The sequence below is a fragment of the Thermobia domestica genome, chromosome 1 (genome assembly GCF_964235325.1).
Source record: "Thermobia domestica chromosome 1, izTheDome1.hap1.1, whole genome shotgun sequence".
NCBI lineage: Eukaryota > Metazoa > Arthropoda > Insecta > Zygentoma > Lepismatidae > Thermobia > Thermobia domestica.
Window position 1 is genome coordinate 395,306,078 of NC_137454.1, and position 23,313 is coordinate 395,329,390.

Sequence of the window (23,313 nt, forward strand, 5' to 3'; positions counted from 1 at the left end):
CTAAAGAAATGAAAAAGTACCAACAAGAGGAAAAGTTAAATCCCTTACAGATAGTGTTCATTTCGCCACCTAGTAGTGTATTTACACCCATGGCCCCCATGGAGAAATTAGAGTTTAGCGAAGGGGAAAAGACAGAAAAATCAGCATTTAGCGAACAAGATAGATCTTATACCTCAGAATTTAGTTCAGAACAAACCTCCGAGTTAGAAAATAGAAGCGTAACTAATACCGACTATAGGTCCGTCTCTGAAAATTTCAACACCTCGGTTTCTTTAGACAGGTCCTTAGATCTGAAAGATGAGCCCGTTGCACATTCATTCAGTGAAAATAAGACCTCTGATAAGCAAAAATCAAGTTTTCCGCCCTTTTTAAAAGTAGATCCTGAGGATAAGCCTCACATAAATTTAAAATCTGAGCAAGAAATTAAAACTAGTCCGGTTACCGAGCCATCTATACCATATAGTTTTGAGAAACCTAAATTTACGGATACAGTAGTAACAGGCAAAGTTAGTAACCCTCCTCCCGAGGGTGACAATCAAAATTCTACTATTGATGCTAAACCACAAGCCTTTAAGATTTATCCAAATGTTGAAATTCCCTCCTTCTCTGGTAATAGACATGAGTGTGTGGAGCTTTTCCTGCAAGAATATGAATTAGTGGCTAGCATATATGAATGGTCAACCCTAGAGATAGGAAATTACCTTCCTTATTGTCTGAAAGGGGAAGCTTTCTCCTTCTATTTAGTAGACCTAGCAAACATTTTACCTTTAAACTATAGCGAGATGAAGGAAAAACTTAAAAAGGCTTTTCCTAGTATTGAGTATACTGCAAGATTAGAATATGACGTTGATACAAGAAAACAACAACCCAATGAAAGCACTTTAGCATTCATTTATAAGTTAATAAAGGATTTGAAATTTTTGCGAGGTTGGGTTAATGAAAGTGAATTGATGAGTAAACTTAGAATGAGTTTGTTGCCAGACATCCTAAATAAGCTGATGCTTGAAGTGGATGATTGCGATGATCTCGAACAGTGCTTACTATATCTTAGAAAATTTCACACAGCGCAAAGATTAGTTAGTCAAAGGAATGGTTATGACATAATATGGGAAAATGACCGCTTGGATTGGTCTAGCATTAAAGAACAACACCAACCAGAATTTGTACAGATTAGTTCTTGTTACACAGATGAAGTAGTAGCAGAACCGGGTTACAAAACGTATAGGAACACTCACCAAAATACCTATGGCCTTGGCCATGGGCAGGCGCAGCTTTGTACAGTCAAGATAAAAATAGGAGACCGCTGGGCGCAAGCTCTTATAGATTCTGGCTCTGAAATTTCGATAGCTTCAAAAACCCTCTTACCTCCAAAATTTCCACTAACTGAAAGACTGAAGGGTTATGTGAAACTTCGCGGCGTCGGTGCTCAGCCCACAGATTACATTCCTGTGGTGAGAATAGCGTGTTGCTTTAAGGATCACTTGAAAACAACCAAACGAAGATTCCTAGACGTAGCTATAGTTGACCCACAGTTTTGCGCCTATGACGTTATTTTGGGGATAGATTTTCTGCACAAGTATGTCACCACCATTCATTCCAAATACATGGAATTAGCAGATAAAGACGGGAATCATGTTGAAGACCTATGGTTCACAGTCCCAAAAAGTACATATGGAAATCGTCATGGTGTGATTCATACCTTAGATTTAAAACATGTTAAACGATACCCACCATCAGTAGGAAAAAGATCGTTTAATGATTCCCAATCAAGACAGAACGGTAATGCTGGACAAACGGCTTACTCTGTCCCCCCTCATGGAAACAAACCAATTTATAGGAAACGGAACCTCTCATATAAGAGAAAGGATCCGTCTCCAGAATTGGTCACCGGAAATCACATAAATCCTGTTGTTAGCGTACCCGATAAGAGACAAAAACTTCATACTGAAGAAATTGCGTCCCGCGTATTCGTGTGTTCCAGGGAAACTACAAAATTTCCCTCGGAGCCTACGAATAAAACGAATGGGAAAGTCAATAGACGTAGGAATGCAAAACGTAAACGAACTAAGAAAAGCAAGGTGTCTTCCAGTGCTCCTGAGCTGGAACTTACCAATTCGCCTGACTTAGAGACAGAGGAAAAGAACCTATCCAACTTTGACCCTCAGCCAGGCCCTAGTGGAACTTCTGCAGTTAGTTCCACAGATAGTTCGGATACAGAGATTATACCGAGAAAGAAAGAGAATGCGTCTTATGCGACAAGATATAACACAAAGAACCAACACTCTGTAAAGCCACCCCTGGCCTCCCAGGCGCCTCGTGAGCCTATAGAGGAAAAATCAGACAGTGGTCAGTTAGAGTCATTAGAAAAACAATTGATAACGCAAGGAAGTGAAAATAATCCAGCAACTCTCCCTGACCTAGAGAGTTCTGCCCAGGATCATAGTCCGAAAAAGGTTGTGCCAAACCCCTTGGGGTTAGGCGACGAACTTTTTGATATCTATCCGTACACTACCTACAAAGTACACCTTCCGACAAATGTCCGCGTGCCGTCCAAGGCTTCATATGACATAGAAATTACCGCACCGACCGGGAACGTGCATATTTGGGAATTCTTACCGTCCAAAGGAATTCGATATTGGCACTCCTGTTTGATCCCGAGAGGTCCAGTTTTTACTGACAATGGAAATATTACTCTGACTATTTTCAATAGTTCAGATCGAACCAGATCTTTGTCTAAAAACCTTTATCTAGGGAAACTTGTACCCCAGGCCGAGTCCTTAACTGACGAAACGGAGGATAACGTACAGGCCGTTAATCAGATCATACACCTTACTAACAAAGATGAAACAGATGACGTGGAAGTCCCTGAACAACCCCAGAAAGTCCCCCAAACAAAGGAAGAATTAGCTCAAGCACTAAATATTGGCCCAAACTTAAACCCCGAAGAAAGAAACCAATTACTGGACTTATTGATGGAATTTAGGGACGTTGTAGCCTGGGACAAGTCTCTTCTGACTGCGGCTACCGATAAATTTATGTGTCCCCTAGAGGTCATTACAGATATACCTGTTTCTCATCCACCCTATAGAGAAACACCAAAACAGAGAGAGATAGTCGCGGCAGAGATTCAGAGAATGTTAGATAGCAATATTATCCGAGAAAGTCAAAGCCCATATTCTGCACCAATTGTGATAGTAACTAAAAAAGATGGCTCCCCGCGTATATGTGTCGACTTCAGAAAACTGAACTTAATATTAAGGCCCAATTATACGCCAGTGCCGCGTATAGATGATATATTAGCATTTCTGAATGGTACCAAATACATAAATACGCTCGATTTGCAAAATGGTTATAACCAATTATTAATCCGTCCGTGTGATATAGAGAAGACTGCATTCATCTGCAGCCGTGGAAAATTCGAATTTTTGAGACTACCATTCGGACTAAGCACGGCCCCGGCTCTTTTTCAAAATATGATGAACGTTATCTTTGGTGACATTATGTGGAAGTATGTAATTTGTTATTTAGACGATTTGGTTTGTCCTAGTCCTTCTTTCTCAGATTTAATAGAAAGAACGAGAATTATTTTATCTCGACTCCGGGAGGCCAACCTAAAACTCAACCCTAAGAAATGTTACTTTGGTTACGAAGAAGCCTCTGTGCTTGGTCACATCGTCGGTAGACGAGGAATTTGTGTAGATCCCGCAAAAACGGAAGCTATAGCAAAGGTACCATACCCTACTACAGTCAAAGAAATACGTAGTTTTATTGGACTTTGTTCATTCTACAGAGCTTTTGTCCAAGGGTTTTCTACTATTGCCAAACCACTTATTTCATTGACTAAAAAGAATGCCAAATTCGAGTTTGGAGAAACTGAGAAACAAGCCTGGGATACTTTGAAATCTTGTCTTATATCTGCTCCGGTCCTTGCCCACTTTGACCCGAATCAGGACGCCATAGTCTATTCGGATGCCTGTCGAGACGGAATAGGCGGATACGTTGCACAAATTAAAGAAGATAACAAAGAACACCCAATAGCCTATTTTTCAAAATCTTTGTCCCCAGCGGAGCTCAACTACTCCACGGTTGAGCTTGAAGCGCTAGGAGTTACTAAGACAATTTTGCATTTCCACTTCCTATTGGCTGACCGTCCCTTTATTGTGCGAACAGATGCTCATGGTATATGTTACCTAAGAAACAATAAGATGCTAAATTCTCGCTTTATGCGTTGGGCAATTCGTTTACAACCCTATCTATTCACAATCGAACACATCAAGGGCCGCAATAACGTGACCGCCGACTTTTTGTCAAGATGTCCGCTAAAGGATGAGTTACCCTCCAAATTTGGTCAAGAAGAAGATTGTGCAGAAGTGTGCAACCTAGTATTATGTCCCAAAATAGATATCAAAACGATGCAAAAAGAGGACGATAAAATTAGAGAATTAACACAAAAGAAAAAAGATAACCCTACTGATCGTGCTCTAAAACCCTATGTTGTGGTTGACGATGTGTTATATCGAGTCATGAACAAAGATAAGAAACTAGTGATACCAGAAAAGGCGATCCCCGACATTTTACAAGAGGCCCATTCGTCTCCGCTGTGTGGAGGCCATACGGGATTTTCTCGCACTTACTCTAAAGTGAACGAACGTTACTATTTTCCGAACATGGGGAAAATAGTTAAGGACTACGTACGCTCTTGTGACGAATGTCAGAGGGTGAACATCCCTAGAGAAAAGAAACAAGGTTTTCTTCACCCTTTGCCGGTAGAAGAGGAATTGTTTTCCCGCTGGAGTTTAGATATTTTTGGCCCGCTACATAGTAGCGCAGGCTACAGCTATATCCTGGTTATGATAGAATATCTCAGCCATTTCGCAATATTAGTACCGCTACGAAATATTAAAGCCCCGACGGTGGCTAGGGCCATGTTGGACGAGTTAATCACGCGTTTTGGCCCTCCTAAAGAGGTACTGACGGATAGAGGAAGTAATTTTTTATCAACGATAATGGCCGAATTGAATGACTTATTTGACATTAAACATGTTCGAACCGCAGCATTTAAACCGTCAACGAACGGGCTGTGTGAGCAATTCAACTCTGTCATTGCAAGTTTCCTTACTAAGTACACGGCTAAACAGCCTACTAAGTGGGCGGAATACGTCCGCTTGTGTGCGTATACTTATAATATATCAACCTCCCCTATTAGGAAATATTCCCCATATGAGATTGTCTTTGGTCAAAAGGCCAGATTTCCCACTCAATTGGACACCCCGTATCAATTCACGAAAATACAGGAACATCAGAAACAACTAAAGTTAATCCGTAAGCTAGCCCAGAAGGCTATGACACATGCACAGCAGCAGACTAAATTACGCGTTGATCGCACTAGACAACCTATTAAATTAAAGGTTGGTGACTTAGTATTATGTAGAGATTATTTGCCTAAGAAGGATATTTCTCCAAAGTTAACACCCAAGTATATGGGACCGTATTACTTAAGGAGTATTTCTCCCACAAATGCCTGTAAAATTGAACTCGTAGCAAATCCTAACCACACTCAGATTGTAACTATTGAAAGATTAAAGAAGTATTTTCCCCGAGACAACTTACGCGAGCCGGAAGACTCTAGCGATAGTGAGGACGATGAATGTTAAGCGTAATATATAGGTCGCTCAGGAGACCTGGTCGCCTCAATTGAGACGAATTTAAAAAAAAAAGAAGAAAAAAAAAGACTAGACGTATAATAACTAGTGCGTGTATAGAATGTCTCATATAGCAGAGCTTGTCTCATAAGGCTTATAAACCTCTAAAAAGTGGAGTACATGTAGTCACACATGACCTCTGGCATACCGGAACACTTGCGTACAGGGCTATAGATAGAGCCAATCTACGTTGTGAAATTAATAATAATAAAAAAAAAACTATTGTCGTAAACTCTTCAACAGGCAGAAACTAAGGGTTACTTCCTGGGATCCATTTCCCCTTTCCTCTTCCATGTTGTAACAGGCATTAGATACCCATGGCCTACTATGGGAATAGGCACTCATCGTAGTCGGCGGCGCTAAACTTGAATAGAGGAGCAAATAAGTCATTTTTGGAATCAGGGCCCTATCATAGCTACTATACCGCGGTAAAAGTTTGACGCGTCACAAGAAAGGTTATGTCGAGTTGATACTTAAAGGAATCCTTCGCCAACATATTGGGGCAATTATGGTATTTTTTTCTCTCTCTTTGTGTGAATGTTGCCGGCAACGAATGAGTTACCCTTCTTTCTCTTCTATACGACTCCCAATATGCTGTCGAACACGGGAAAATATAAGAGACACCGGTGTCGTCGTAGCTGAAAGAGAAAATGTTGTCAGTGATCACAAACAGTTGTATGCACAAGTGTACCTGAATGGCCTACTAAACTCCTCATTCACCTTATCGGATTCCATCCGCTGCCGCCGCCTGATTATTTTACTTCCTTGTTGTTTCGAAAAGTAAAACTCGCCGCTCTCCCTCCTCGTGTCTAGGACTGCGTTAACCTGGAAAATAAAAGCAAAGTCAATATTGCCTGTTCTGGGTTGTTCCGTTACAAACTTATGCCTACTTATGATACACGCGGGCTTACGGGTTGCTTTCTTATGAAAAAAAAAACAAGAAAAGGAAAGCTGGAATTCCTCCCACCAGATATTTTTATAGGTTACTCCACACAAAGCTTACCCCGTTCGTTTTTCCTTGAGCAATTGTTATTTTATTTTATTTTATTTTTTTTTTTCGCGTAGTTCGGGCGGGAAGCATATTGGTTACATTTAAAAAAAAAATAAAATAAAATAAATTTAAGTAGAAAACGAACTATGGAGAAATACGCCTTAGTCGCTGACATGTTGTTCTCTGCTGCTGTCATTACTGCTGCTATTCATAGATATGGGTGAAATTTTCCTGCGACCCCTTCTGGGTGAACACAAGTGACCCTTTTGCTGTTGTGAAAATGACCAATCACTTAGCGATGACCAAGCTATTGGCAAACTACTGCAATGTACTAGCATAAAGCGCAAATTGTATATAATGAGTTTACAATTATATATGTATCGGCTATTCATTTTCTTAAAAGAATGTAAATAGCTACTTGTGTACTATACTTTGCTACATTTAGTCAGTAAGATTACATTATCTTTAAGTTATGTTCAGTTCATATTGAGTTAGGATCAAGTATTAACAGTTAAGCTTATTATAGCTGATGCTCACTCTAGAATAATGTTTTCAAGTATAAGGGCATTAATAATATTAATCAAAATACTAGATAGTATCATATTGTATCATTATTTCATTGTGGTAAGATAAACTTAGGTTAGGTTAAGGCTACCATATGTATTTCGTAAGAACATTTGGGGGTAGATTGATCTCCCCCCCCATTTTTTTTCCTGTCCTCCCATCATTGGGTAATGGGCTAGAAACCGCTCATTGTACCTAACTTGATTATATTACTATCACCATGTTATGTAAAGTCACGGTTACAAAAAGGACATCATTGTGGGCTATAGTGTTATTCAAGATGTTGTCCTACCACTACACCACTATACTCGTGTTTTTCAATCATCCTTGTGTAACTGCCTTCATTCAAGTTAAAATCTTGGCTTGGCTTGATTAAAAGGCACACAACGCTATTCCTATACCGCAGAATGGTAATAAACCACGCTATCAATAATAATAATAATAATAATAATAATAATAATAATAATAATAATAATAATAATAATAATAAAACACTGAAGGAGAATCATTACTTGTACAGCAGGTCGTATTGAAATCCATACTCGAATAATAGAATCCTTCATACTTTACATGACACATAGTAAGGATACACGAGCTCTGTCAAATTGTTTTAAATAAATTTGGTATAAAATAACTTAATTCTGTTTAGAATTACACTTATGATTATGCCCGCCAAAAGATTTAAACCTACAATTCAGAAGACTTTCAAAATTCGGTGGCCCCCTCAATAAGCGGCCCTGTTTAATAGGTGGAAAACACTGCTTCACAACAGCGCATGGCGCACACGAACTTTAGGATATAAATTTAAAAAACGTGATGGTAATTATCACTTTGAATGAAATAAATTGTGAAAATAAACAAACAAAAGGGTATTCTTTAAAAATTAAAAGTTAATCGAATAGCATTTTGTTGATGCAACTTCTTAAAATGTTCACGGATACTGTCTCAACACTTGTCTTTCATTCTGCCTTAAAACTAAAAGCAAATCACCTCTTATCGGGTGACGGAAGTGAGTCCAGCTGTTGACAAGGACTCAGGATGTTGTTGCGTGTAGCTTCTATACACACCAACATTTCTAACGGGAAAATAGGGAAATGACGTCACAACGAAATGAATAATAATAATAAGGTTGCCTCATAAATCATCACGATTGGGATAACCCATAGTCTCAGATAAACAATTGATTCTTAGCGATCCCTGGTTCGAGCCCCTAATGGATCATTTCTTTTATCCTATTTCTAAATTCTCGCTCTGCATGAGCGCAAGTTTGTATTTGAATTTGGTTATGTGAAAAGTAGGATAGAATAAAATACTGTCAATAGGCACTTAGTTTATCACACATCATCACTATCTACACTAGGGGTCCTGAGTTCGAGATCCGGAATAGTCCTGTCAAAACTTAATATCGTTGTAAACATGGTTTCAATTACCGGAAATTATTGGCAGTTACGCAACTGTATCTCACGTTGAAAGGAAACAGTCGGAGATCGAGTCCCGACTCACGCACTTTCTGTATGAGTGACACCCACTAAACAACGTTTTTGTTTCACCTTAGGGAATCACTTACTAAAATCACAAGTAAAGCAACACGCACTTCTGATAATCACTGTTACATTGTAAATTTGGTCAATCTCTTTCATTGTGGTTTTTCACTTAATTCCGTAATAATAACAATCGGTATGGGATACTCCCAGGATATGAACTGTGATTTTCATTGCACTCGAGTTAGTACTCAACTAAGTTAACACTCACTAGTAAAACCAATTGGTAGCTTGACGTGAAGAAATTGAAATGCATGCTTCAAAGATAACACACTAACAATTCAAGGAGTTAGTACTTACCCTGTACCAAGAAACCTCCCCTATTGTCTCTGGAGACGTGAGTCTTCCCTTCTCCTTCTTTTACGTTCTCCGAGCAACAGATGATACGAATACTCCAACAAGCTGAAAAAATACGACCCACAAAGTTAAGATCTTATTTAAACTCGTTGATTATCATACTTAATAAATTAACACAGTGCAATAATTGGCATCATACTTAATAGTTAGAAATTAAACAAAGGAAACTACTAGGTAAATCTAGTCACGCCCTAACTGCCAAGTTCGTTAATTGTCGGATCATAAGAAGCCGGGACACTACACTCAACTTCAGGTCCCCGCGTCCAATCTATAATGCTATGTGTGGGTGTGAGAATTTTTCGTTTCAGGTTTTTCCTTACAGAAGTCGAAGTAGCAGAACCTGCCCAGAAATAAGGGGTAAGGGTGAAAGCAGTGAAAGGACCTACTCCTTGGAAATAACTGAGTATTCATTTTCCTTTTTATATTTTTGTTAAAAGATAGTTATTTTTAATCACTTGATTGTCAATTCACTTTGACAAGGGAATTTGACATTTTCCTTTATTATTCTTCCTAAGTTACTTACAAAAAAAAAAAGGATGCAATATAATGGATAAATCACCATGTGCCCAAGATAAGACGGCCTCCTCTGAGGGACTCATTTATCTTAATTAACCTTATAGAATTAAAAAACCTACAGTATTATTTTAAGAAACCTATAACGATTGAGACAACAAATTATTAGAGACTTAGCGAGACACTACAATTGTGAAAAAATAATATGCACGTTAACTGAGCATTTCTCAAGTGCTGGATTGCCCCATTGTGAGATACGTCTTATCTTGAACACTATGGATACACACAGTTGTAATAATGTGTAAAAAGACAAATCAGTCAGTCATAGCAGTCTGATTAATCTAATTGAAAATTTTCAATAAAGTACTAAAAAGTACTAAAGTTCAATTATGAAATCCTGCATGTTTAAAGTTATATCAGTTCTCCTTGATTGTGTTTTAGTTCAATTAGTTGCCAGAACCTTTTATTAGTCTGCTTTAGATAAGTTACAATTATTGTTTTTAGTTAAACTCATTAACAAAATTTTGATGATACTCTGGAACTAATTTTCTTAACTAGCATATTTGCAATGGTATAACTAAATGTATTTAAATCTTGTTGAATCTAAACTCTGATCATTAGTTCTGTGGTTTACGCAGTAACCTAGAATAAAATCTCACCATAAAGAAAAGGTAGATAATATTAACATTCCAAGGTATAAAAGATTGTATACAATAGACTTCTTGTACTCATGCATGAAAATCTGAACGACTGACCACTTCTTGTCTTCTAAATTAGAAAAACAATGCAAATATACTTATCTGACAATGCTGAGATGTCACTGGTCTGAAGCTGGCTTCTGTAACAGTATACTAGATGAATTCTCTCAGTTGCGATGCAAAACCCCCTTTTCCCCTCTCTCCCTCCAAACATTCGCTGAGCTGATAATTTACCAAGCCACTTGTCAGTATACCAAGATGTATAATTAGTTCACTTCCGCCACGCTGGCTAAATTCAAACTTCCTTTTAATACTCTAGTTCTCAACCTGACTACAGCTGAAACAAAAGATACGGCAAATGTATGTCAATATGGCCATTACGTCCTGACGTGTCATAACACACTAGGTATTGACCCATCTTGTAAAGTACCTTGGATTTACTCACCATATGATTCATCACCCAGTAATCATAACAGTAAGTGGAAAGAATATTTAACAATGCAGTTTCCTCCATCATTATCATTCCACTCACAACGAAACAAGCCGAGTTAGGTACATCAATCTATTTGAGAAGAACTTGTCTTACCGTGACATTGTTCGATCTTCATCCACAGTCACAGCTTGAACACAAGAGGCATCCTAACAATAATGTGTGGTCAGCGCACATACAATCAATTCAAGGCTTCTGGTTTATTTGTTCAATGATACAAAATTGATTCTTGTAATATTACTACAATCACATACAATATTTAAACAGGTTTCTATACCTAGATGCTGACGATGTGTGGTCAGCACATTCAGGACATCTGGAGGAAAAACATTCTGTATTCGAATCTCATCTTCGAATAGCCTCAATTTTGGGTAACCCCTGCAGGTTCCATTGATTACTATATCTTTCTTAGATTTGATGTGTGGTCAGCCCCGTTGAATAAATATATATAATAAACAATTAAAAAAGGAATTCGGTGGACTTCCTATGTAAACATGTACTTCGCATAAGACAAGGATATTATGTAACGCATTAATGATTATGTAGTCTAATAGTCTCTCTGATTGCAGAGCCATATCCATTGGCTACCCAGTGTGATGTCTAGAGTAAGGCCCCCCCCTGGTATCTGGAGGTACCCAAGGATCCAGATTGCAACCTGTCAGCCCCCTCCAGGGCTGATCCAGAGGGATGATATGAGCCATATCCATTGCCTACCCAGTGTGATGTCTAGAGTAAGCCCCCCCCCCCTGGTATCTGGAGGTACCCAAGGATCCAGATTGCAACCTGTCAGGCCCCTCCAGGGCTGATCCAGAGGGATGATATGGTAATCGATTACTGTTATTGATCGATCCATCACTGTTTAGTAATGGGCAACAGTGATCTAAAATCTGAATTTCCATCCGGATCCAGAACTTTCTTTGTGCTACAAACTTTTATAAAATCCTGCAGTGACAAGGAAATCTCGTTTCTCTATGGACAGACTTCCATTGACTTACCTCAGTTCATTGCTTACAGGTGAAAAACTCTTCTCGTATCAGTATAAAAAAAAAATGGACAAGTGAAAAGACTCAAAATAAAAGGAATCAAAAACTCCTTTCAAATCAGCGTTGTAAAAAATCATAAGAAGATTATAAACATTGTCAAGAGACTTTAAAATATTTCCCCATATATGAAACAACTCAATTTTATTGTAATATCCACGATCTAACGGACCAAAAACAAACAAACAAAAAAAAAAACCATGGAAAGTTATTGTTTAAATTTAAAATTAAAGTTCTATTGTTGGTCATGTACCAGCACAGGTTTGTTTTTAGACATTTAAAGAAGCCTATATGTGAGTATAGTAATCGAGTTTACACATTTTCATTCCACCATGTTAAAGACCGTAAGTTTTGGAACCCTCTGTATAGCTACCTTTTGGCAAACACCGAAGCGAAAAAGACAAGGAAATAATTTATTAAATTCTCCATTGCACATTGTATTTAACTGTGCTCAACAACAGTTCACCGTGACGTCATCATATAGAATTATTCTCCGCATAACTAACTCCCTTACACTAGGCATTTAAGATTTAAAAACAGAAAAGTTCGCCACAACGGAAACCGAGGCCTGTTATCAGTCAAGGCTAGTAGAATTAAAAGAAAGAACGGAACATACTTCCGGTGTGTTTTAAAAACATATCAAATATAGCTTATGTTGTGGTTAACTTTTGCGTTTAAAATCTATCCTATAAATCAACAAGATCCACTAACACGATGAAACATGATGTAACTTGACTTCGTAAAATCCCCTTTGTAACCGTAAAGAAATCCCTTTCGATTTCGGTGTATATTTAAAAAAAATAAATAAATAAATAAATTAAATAAAGAAGACATAACATACGTTCATACTATTATTAAAGTAATAAGAATAGGAATACTAACAATACTAACCCCCACTGACGTTCCCCTCTAATTATAAGGAATCGATATGAAATCCCCTGCAAGAAACCTGTCTTTTGGTATAGCAAATGTAACTGCATCCCTGATTATTAGATTTTGTATCTGATACTACCATAGGCCATTAGGGCATAAACTAACACACTAACCATAGGGTCAGTATTTTAACCATTCAGACTCCCCCCTTTGCTAACACAACCTCTCGTGGATTCATGAAAAGAAGTCTAGAGTTGTTGTATGTAATCCTTAGGTGTGCTAAAATGCGCTAATCGATTGTAATGCCTGTACGTTATCAGTATACGTAAATATCATTGTGTCTAGCGTAATGCATACCACACAGGATGAGAGAAACCAAATCGAGGCCAAAATAGCAATCAAGCTGAGTAGAAGTTTAGAAAAACACATGTACATACTATGATTACCCTGTATGGAACAGAGCTATACAGTAAGTTTGAAATATATTACATTTTTATTGCATTATCAATATAAAGAGCAATAACTAATAATGTGAGATGCATTTTTGATAACAATAGGATGAGTTTAATATAAAATGCGTATAGACGCATTTCTAACATTTATTAAGCATTCAGCAACTGTTGTAATCGCTAGTTGTTAATTACTCAAGTTATTTTACATATGCGATTTAATCATTTAGTATGCAATCACTTCTATGTTACAAGTAAATATATTACCAAATATGTAATGGAGTATTCAAATATCTTCAAAGGTTTACTCAAGGGAGTACTCCAATACTTTCAATACATTACAGGTCATAAAATCTTCATTTGATTCTGGAAAGTAGAGTATAGCCTATGATTGATAAAGTATAACTGGTATATAGAAACAACGTAAGAAATGTTGTTCACAAACTGTAAAGCACAACCCCGCATTAATTTAAAAAAAAAAAAAATCAGGCAACACAATTGAGTATACTAGTCTACATCATTACATGTTATCCCATTTGGCTTATACTATAAACAATGAGAACTACTCTTGTATTTTTATCGTTCATCACAGTCAAACTTTAAAGCGCTTCACGCTATTTTTTTTTGTTTGAGTGTATATAATGTCAAAAATTCTTTCATTTCTAGTTGAATAAACTTAATAGCCTGCGACAAGCACATTTAACACGTATAACTATACTTGTACTCAGTACCGTAAATACAATGGTAATTAGCAAATCATTGGATTCACAAAATCTTACTTTTCTTTATACTATTAGAAGCTGTACTCATAATCGGTTCGAAGTCATGCTTAATAATATGGTTCGGAATTGGTTTTTTTTAAAAAAAAAAAAAATTATAAAATAAAATATATATACTATTGTGAGTTCATGCAAAACCCGTTGGTAGATATAAGCTAGAAGGAATCCATGGTTGTAAGGTTTCATCCTACAGAGTTTTAATCTAAGAGTTTGTTAATGGAATTGAGTAACATTAATACGTACTATAGTCAGTTATGACACATGAAATCTTACAATCACGCTCTCTTGCAGTTAGTCGTGCATAATCTCCAAATCCCTCAAGAAAGTTTGTGTTTTAGTTTCCTAACACCTTGTGTAAGGCCAGTTCTATATTAACCCTTTAACTCCCAGCAACTTGCCTTGGACAACCGTTTCTGTAACCGAATAAACATGCCAGAAAGATAACTTTCGACATTTTTTTTTATCTTTTTTTTACCGAGGTCGGCGGATAACTGTTACACAGTTGTGCCTCGTAGTCCTAAGCCGGACTTCAAATTATAGGGCGAGACGCCCGCGCTTTTCAAATTGTGTGTGCAGTAAAGAAAAAGAGAGATAGGGAGAACGGAGTCAGGTGAGGTCCAGATTGAATTATCAACCTGATGCCTCATTGACACCAAACCACACGCATGTAATAGTGGTATGACCCTGGCTTTGATTTTACTCAGGTCACAGAGCCGGGTCCTAGATGTAATATTTAGGGAATACCACGCAAGTGATAAATACATGCAATCTATTGTGTAGTTAGAGTTAGGTATAAAATAAAACTATAAAAATAAATGTAAAATAGGAATTTCAATCCCGGCGTGATAGAGAAAAATCATAGAAAAACCTAGAAGTCTTAACCACTATTGAGCATGCGCGTGAAGAAGTCTCTCCCATGCTCGATGAGGCTCGTGACGTTGCCTTCGAGCTACGTCAGAAAAGGCAGAAATGCGTGGGACGAAGCGCCTATATAAACAAGGCTTGTCTGCCGCACCGGTTGATTCTACGGACGGACGGCTAACAGTGAACTTCGCTCTGGTTAGGGACGGTCGTCAGAAAAATCAGGTATGTGCTAATTTTTTCTAAGTTCCCCCTCCACACGGGAAGAGCACTTTGAGATTGTTTAGTGATCAATATGAGTTTTATTTTCAAGTCCCATCAATCTGAGACCACATTCCCTCTTCGAGACTTAACATTTCTTCCTTTCGGGCCAATGCAAGTTGCGATGTACAAAGTTCACACTTTACTATTTTCAATAACTCGCGGTTTAGCATAAAAACCTTCTAGCACCCATTGAGTTTTATAGGGTTGTGCTCCCACTTGAATAATGTAGAAAAACTTCCAAGTTGTAACTCCAAGTAACCGATTTGTTAAATTGATCTGTATTCTTATTTTATTTTTTTTAAATAAAAAGTAAAGTGAAATGGTCTCTTTGATTCAGTCAAGCTATCCCACCTAGTTAGATTCAACTCACAGTCTTCAAGTGTTACCTGCGTTTCGATTTCCAGTACCAAGCTCTACCACTGTTAGTGCACTTTCTCATCATCTTCGAACCAGTAGGCTAAAGACGTTTTCAAAACCGAGGCTATTAGGGAGTTGGACTCCGAACCAACTTCGTCGTACTGGGTGGAGAGTGAAGAAGTGATCTCAATTACGATTTCACAAAGGAAAGTGTACACAATTGCTACGCCAAATCCCAGAACCAAAACATCATCATAACAATATATATATATATATATATATATATATATATATATTAACATAATATTTTATTTGGCATTATTTTGTATGTCTAGCCATATTTGATTACAGTACTAAAGACGGAGTCTTGTTTTTGTACATCCATTACCGAAGAACTTAAGACATGAACTGAGGTTTAGCGCGCTTTGAAAACCTGGATGAATTGACCTTTGTACAATTAGATAAACTTGTTGAACGACGAAACATCATGTGACGATGAGTAATTTTGAACATTGATACATGACTAAACATCATGTGACTATGCCAGAAGAAGTAATTTTGACCCTTGATACATGATTAAACATCATGTGATAAGTAATTGGGGTCATTGACGTATGACTAAACATTATGTGATAAGTAATTTGGGCTACAGCAGTATGATTAAGTAACATGTGATTGATAACTAACCACGTTTGATTATGCATAAGGTGAACACGTGATGGGATGCACAGCAACAGATGAATAAACATTATATGACACTGCCACAAGTAATGTTGATTTTACGTATTGTGAACATGTGATGGGAACGCTATGATAAGATATTATAAAAGAAACTGTTAACGTAGTACGAAATAAGATAGATAGGGTATTGAACTTATATGATTAAAGATCCTTGTCACTAATTAAGATTGCCAGAGCGTTAAATACACAAGCGAGAGATTACCAATGATAAATAAAACTGAATTTAACATTATAGATGTTTTGAACTTTGAAAACTTGTTGTTTTCGAAATAATATTTGTTTTAATAGGTTGGTTTAAAAAATCATGTGGTTTGACTACAACATGATAGCATATTGTTTACGTGTTTTCCGTATATCATGTGCTTATGATCACGGATTGTTTTTGAAATTATATTTGAAAAAATATAATGATCATGTGATATGACGTTGGTGATAAAATGTTTCCTTATATACTGGGGTTTGAAGAGAAGTTGTTCATAGAGGCATCAACGCTGTAGAGTCGATTAAGAGTTAAGTAGAGAGGCAGATTTGAGATGGATTCTAATATTGAACCGGCAATGAAGAAGTTTGTCTTCCGACTATTTTTCTGAAATTTTTATAGACGCTCCGGAATCTCCAGAAATAATTATTGAGGAGGAGATTATTCATCTTAGACATGAACCGGTTTTAATTCCAACATCACCAGTGGGATCACCTTCATTATTGAGAGCATCAAATACTGGACCATTGTTTGGTACAACATTAAAAGTACCAGCAATGAAATGGACGCTGGATGTTGAGAAAGACGAAGAAGCAAGACAATCACCACCACCAGCGATATATGTGGAGAATGAGAAAGCAAGACCCCCATTGCCGGATTTATTTATTGAAGAGGAGGAAGAAGGAAGAACAGCAGCACAACCACCATTGATATATGTGGAGGAGGAGGAAGAAGGAAGAACACCAGCACAACTACCATTGATATTTGTGAATGAGGAAGAAGCAACACCAGCACAACCACCATTGATATATGTGGAGGATGAGGAAGCAAGACCCCCATCGCCAGATTTATTTATTGAAGAGGATGAAGAAGCAAGGTTTCCATCATTATATGTGGATGCGGAGAAAGCAAGACCACCATTGACAAGTTTATTCATTGAAGAGGAGGAAGAAGCAAGACCAGCAATGTCACATGTAAAGGAGGAAGAAGTAAGGTCCCCATCGCCAGACTTATTTAGTGAGGTGGAAGAAGAGGAAATTCTTCGTTTATTTGAGGAATTGGACGAATATAAACCTGATACACCAATTGCAAGTGTTACACCATCACCACAAAAGGAACCAATGGATTTATCAGTGCGACGAAAAGAAAAGTGTGATGCGGTTTTGATATTGTGGACAAAAACTGTGTACATAAAAGTATTTTAAATTGGAAACCTGAAAATGTATTATTGTGTCAAGGCTGCAACTTTAATTATTACAATCAGCTTGGACATCATTGTTTGCTGGCTAACCAACTGTCATTAGAGGCGGAAGCATGGCTTATTATGTCAAGTGAAAATGTAAGAAACGACGTTTATATTATTTATTTGATTTCACATGCTAATATATATATGTTAATGAACAATTGTTTAACAAACAATATAATGAATTATTACAAAATCCGAAATATATTGAGGAATTACCCAATATACTATTGGAGAAAGATAGAAATGTAACATTTAAAGCATGATTTTTGTATACATATTTTGTTTTGTACATATATTATTTCTTTGTATTATTATTTTGCTTGTATATATTTTTCTGTTAGTGAAAAATATTTAACCAAAATTTTATTTTGATTTTTATTATTAAAAACTTTTCCTGAATAATAATAAAAATGGGTAATATACTATTATTGGATATAAGAATTGGTATTTACAATGAGCTTTAATCGAAGAAACTTATTTTTCAAATACACAACTTGTAAATTATAAAAAGTTATACGATAATTAGAAATGCAATATGAAAACTAAAAACTTTTTCATATACATATGGTATAAAAATTTCAAAACAAGTTTAAAACAAAATGAAAATGAAAATAAAAATACAAGTTTAAAAAACTAAATGCAAAAAAAAAATGCAAACGAAAAAAGTTTTTTACTTGCATGCATTATAAAATGCACAAGTAAATTTTATGACATGTGAATTTTGTCTTGTTATATGCACATGTTAAAGTTTTTTTACTTGCATGAATTAATTTTCACAGAATACTTTAAGTATAATAATATTGTAAAACGCATTTACACAAAAGAAAAATACATTTAAGGAAATAAAAAAAATGAAAACAAGTAATATACACTGATAAAATTTTATTAGCAAAAAAATATACACACAGATACATTTGTATTTTTAATAATGTTAACATTCTTTGATATATTGTTTAATACATTCAAAATTTATATTAGTATATGCACAATTACATATTGCACAGTTTTCTGCTAATTTATACACAATGTTTTTATTATTTACAAATTGATTAACAGAAGAGTTTCCATTACAACTTTTTAAAATGCGGATTATATAGTAAATCTTTTTGTAAAAATAATTTGGTAATTAATTCAATGTTGTCTTTGTTTAATAACATGTTATATAATGTACATGTAAATTCCCAATCATCAATTTCAGTATTAGAATGCACTGCTGCAAATTGTTCATATAAATCATCAAAAGTTTGTGCGCTTACCATTGTACGCCATGCATTATAACATAACATATTATAGTTCGAAGTAATACAATCGTGTTCTTCTATTTTGCTTCTGTTTTGAAAACATCCGTAACAAAAGTTCTCGATGTGGTTTCCAACGGGCAATACACATTAACACACAGTGTTCTTTTATAGAAAAAGAAGAACAATGATATTCACATTCCTGGTATTTATTTAGGAAAATACACCGGTGTTTACAATAACGATTTTTGAAACACATTTTTATCCTTTTCAAGATATGCTTCTCTTAAATCAAAAATATGATAATCAATAAATGTAATTTCCTGACATGTATAGTTAAATTTGTTTATAAGATTTGGATTAATGTTGGTATTTATATACTTTACATGAATTTTCAAATATTGTTTTATTATTTGATCACGTTGATTTTCTAATTAGGAAATTCCACACAACAGTATTTAATTCCTCATCGGTTTCAGTTAAACATTTATGTGCAGTTTTATTTTCACTACGATTTGCACAACCTTCACAAAGTAAAGGTTCAAAAAGTTTATAATTTTCTAGTAATTGTTTTACACAAATTTCACTTACGTTATTAGGAGTACAATTACACTTTACGTCGTTAAATATAAAATTATCATTAAAAATTGTATTTTCACTTGTTACTTTCTTTTCAAATGGTATTTCACTTAATTCTTTGAAACTTCTTCTATACACTTGTTCGGGTATTGGCTCCTGTGTTGGAAATATTATGCGACATGTATCATCTTCTTCAGGAATTTCAGGATCATTTGGATTAACAAGTATAATTTTCTTTTGTTTTTCAAGTTGAAACTGTTTTTCACGTGGTGAAATATACTTAGACTCTACAGTATTACTTTTGGATAATAAAAGATTAGTTTGAATTTCACCTTTTTGTTTTTTATTATAAGAAGTTGAAAATGGTTTTATATGTAGTGATGTATTTCTTTTTCGTTTTGCACTAGCTGAAACAGATGGTCTTTGACTACATTTTATCATGGTAGAATCCGCTTTATATCAGTATGAGTCATGACCTGATTTATAATCACAAACCTGCGCAGAAGATTGAGCATAAGCCTTTTTACATAAGATTTCCTGGAAATTTAGAAAAAGAAGCATATGCTCAATCTTCTGCGCAGGTTTGTGATTATAAATCAGGTCATGACTCATACTGATATAAAGCGGATTCTACCATGATAAAATGTACAGTCAAAGGCCATCTGTTTCAGCTAGTGCAAAACGAAAAAGAAATACATCACTACATATAAAACCATTTTCAACTTCTTATAATAAAAAACAAAAAGGTGAAATTCAAACTAATCTTTTATTATCCAAAAGTAATACTGTAGAGTCTAAGTATATTTCACCACGTGAAAAACAGTTTCAACTTGAAAAACAAAAGAAAATTATACTTGTTAATCCAAATGATCCTGAAATTCCTGAAGAAGATGATACATGTCGCATAATATTTCCAACACAGGAGCCAATACCCGAACAAGTGTATAGAAGAAGTTTCAAAGAATTAAGTGAAATACCATTTGAAAAGAAAGTAACAAGTGAAAATACAATTTTTAATGATAATTTTATATTTAACGACGTAAAGTGTAATTGTACTCCTAATAACGTAAGTGAAATTTGTGTAAAACAATTACTAGAAAATTATAAACTTTTTGAACCTTTACTTTGTGAAGGTTGTGCAAATCGTAGTGAAAATAAAACTGCACATAAATGTTTAACTGAAACCGATGAGGAATTAAATACTGTTGTGTGGAATTTCCTAATTAAAAAATCAACACGTGATCAAATAATAAAACAATATTTGAAAATTCATGTAAAGTATATAAATACCAACATTAATCCAAATCTTATAAACAAATTTAACTATACATACCAGGAAATTACATTTATTGATTATCATATTTTTGATTTAAGAGAAGCATATCTTGAAAAGGATAAAAATGTGTTTCAAAAATCGTTATTGTAAACACCGGTGTATTTTCCTAAATAAATACCAGGAATGTGAATATCATTGTTCTTCTTTTTCTATAAAAGAACACTGTGTGTTAATGTGTATTGCCCGTTGGAAACCACATCGAGAACTTTTATGTTACGGATGTTTTCAAAACAGAAGCAAAATAGAAGAACACGATTGTATTACTTCGAACTATAATATGTTATGTTATAATGCATGGCGTACAATGGTAAGCGCACAAACTTTTGATGATTTATATGAACAATTTGCAGCAGTGCATTCTAATACTGAAATTGATGATTGGGAATTTACATGTACATTATATAACATGTTATTAAACAAAGACAACATTGAATTAATTACCAAATTATTTTTACAAAAAGATTTACTATATAATCCGCATTTTAAAAAGTTGTAATGGAAACTCTTCTGTTAATCAATTTGTAAATAATAAAAACATTGTGTATAAATTAGCAGAAAACTGTGCAATATGTAATTGTGCATATACTAATATAAATTTTGAATGTATTAAACAATATATCAAAGAATGTTAACATTATTAAAAATACAAATGTATCTGTGTGTATATTTTTTTGCTAATAAAATTTTATCAGTGTATATTACTTGTTTTCATTTTTTTTATTTCCTTAAATGTATTTTTCTTTTGTGTAAATGCGTTTTACAATATTATTATACTTAAAGTATTCTGTGAAAATTAATTCATGCAAGTAAAAAAACTTTAACATGTGCATATAACAAGACAAAATTCACATGTCATAAAATTTACTTGTGCATTTTATAATGCATGCAAGTAAAAAACTTTTTTCGTTTGCGTTTTTTTTGCATTTAGTTTTTTAAACTTGTATTTTTATTTTCATTTTCATTTTGTTTTAAACTTGTTTTGAAATTTTTATACCATATGTATATGAAAAAGTTTTTAGTTTTCATATTGCATTTCTAATTATCGTATAACTTTTTATAATTTACAAGTTGTGTATTTGAAAAATAAGTTTCTTCGATTAAAGCTCATTGTAAATACCAATTCTTATATCCAATAATAGTATATTACCCATTTTTATTATTATTCAGGAAAAGTTTTTAATAATAAATAAAAATCAAAATAAAATTTTGGTTAAATATTTATTTCACTAACAGAAAAATATATACAAGCAAAATAATAATACAAAGAAATAATATATGTACAAAACAAAATATGTATACAAAAATCATGCTTTAAATGTTACATTTCTATCTTTCTCCAATAGTATATTGGGTAATTCCTCAATATATTTCGGATTTTGTAATAATTCATTATATTGTTTGTTAAACAATTGTTCATTAACATATATATTAGCATGTGAAATCAAATAAATAATATAAACGTCGTTTCTTACATTTTCACTTGACATAATAAGCCATGCTTCCGCCTCTAATGACAGTTGGTTAGCCAGCAAACAATGATGTCCAAGCTGATTGTAATAATTAAAGTTGCAGCCTTGACACAATAATACATTTTCAGGTTTCCAATTTAAAATACTTTTATGTACACAGTTTTTGTCCACAATATCAAAACCGCATCACACTTTTCTTTTCGTCGCACTGATAAATCCATTGGTTCCTTTTGTGGTGATGGTGTAACACTTGCAATTGGTGTATCAGGTTTACATTCGTCCAATTCCTCAAATAAACGAAGAATTTCCTCTTCTTCCACCTCACTAAATAAGTCTGGCGATGGGGACCTTACTTCTTCCTCCTTTACATGTGACATTGCTGGTCTTGCTTCTTCCTCCTCTTCAATGAATAAACTTGTCAATGGTGGTCTTGCTTTCTCCGCATCCACATATAATGATGGAAACCTTGCTTCTTCATCCTCTTCAATAAATAAATCTGGCGATGGGGGTCTTGCTTCCTCATCCTCCACATATATCAATGGTGGTTGTGCTGGTGTTGCTTCTTCCTCATTCACAAATATCAATGGTAGTTGTGCTGGTGTTCTTCCTTCTTCCTCCTCCTCCACATATATCAATGGTGGTTGTGCTGCTGTTCTTCCTTCTTCCTCCTCTTCAATAAATAAATCCGGCGATGGGGGTCTTGCTTTCTCATTCTCCACATATATCGCTGGTGGTGGTGATTGTCTTGCTTCTTCGTCTTTCTCAACATCCAGCGTCCATTTCATTGCTGGTACTTTTAATGTTGTACCAAACAATGGTCCAGTATTTGATGCTCTCAATAATGAAGGTGATCCCACTGGTGATGTTGGAATTAAAACCGGTTCATGTCTAAGATGAATAATCTCCTCCTCAATAATTATTTCTGGAGATTCCGGAGCGTCTATAAAAATTTCAGAAAAATAGTCGGAAGACAAACTTCTTCATTGCCGGTTCAATATTAGAATTCATCTCAAATCTGCCTCTCTA

General features: G+C 35.1%; 1 protein-coding gene across 2 annotated transcripts in view; it reads right to left on the reverse strand.

Annotated features, from left to right (window-relative positions):
- Positions 1-23,313, reverse strand: part of Tusp (WD40 superfamily protein Tusp) — a 320,891-nt gene that overhangs the window by 230,913 nt on the left and 66,665 nt on the right. The window lies entirely within an intron of this gene.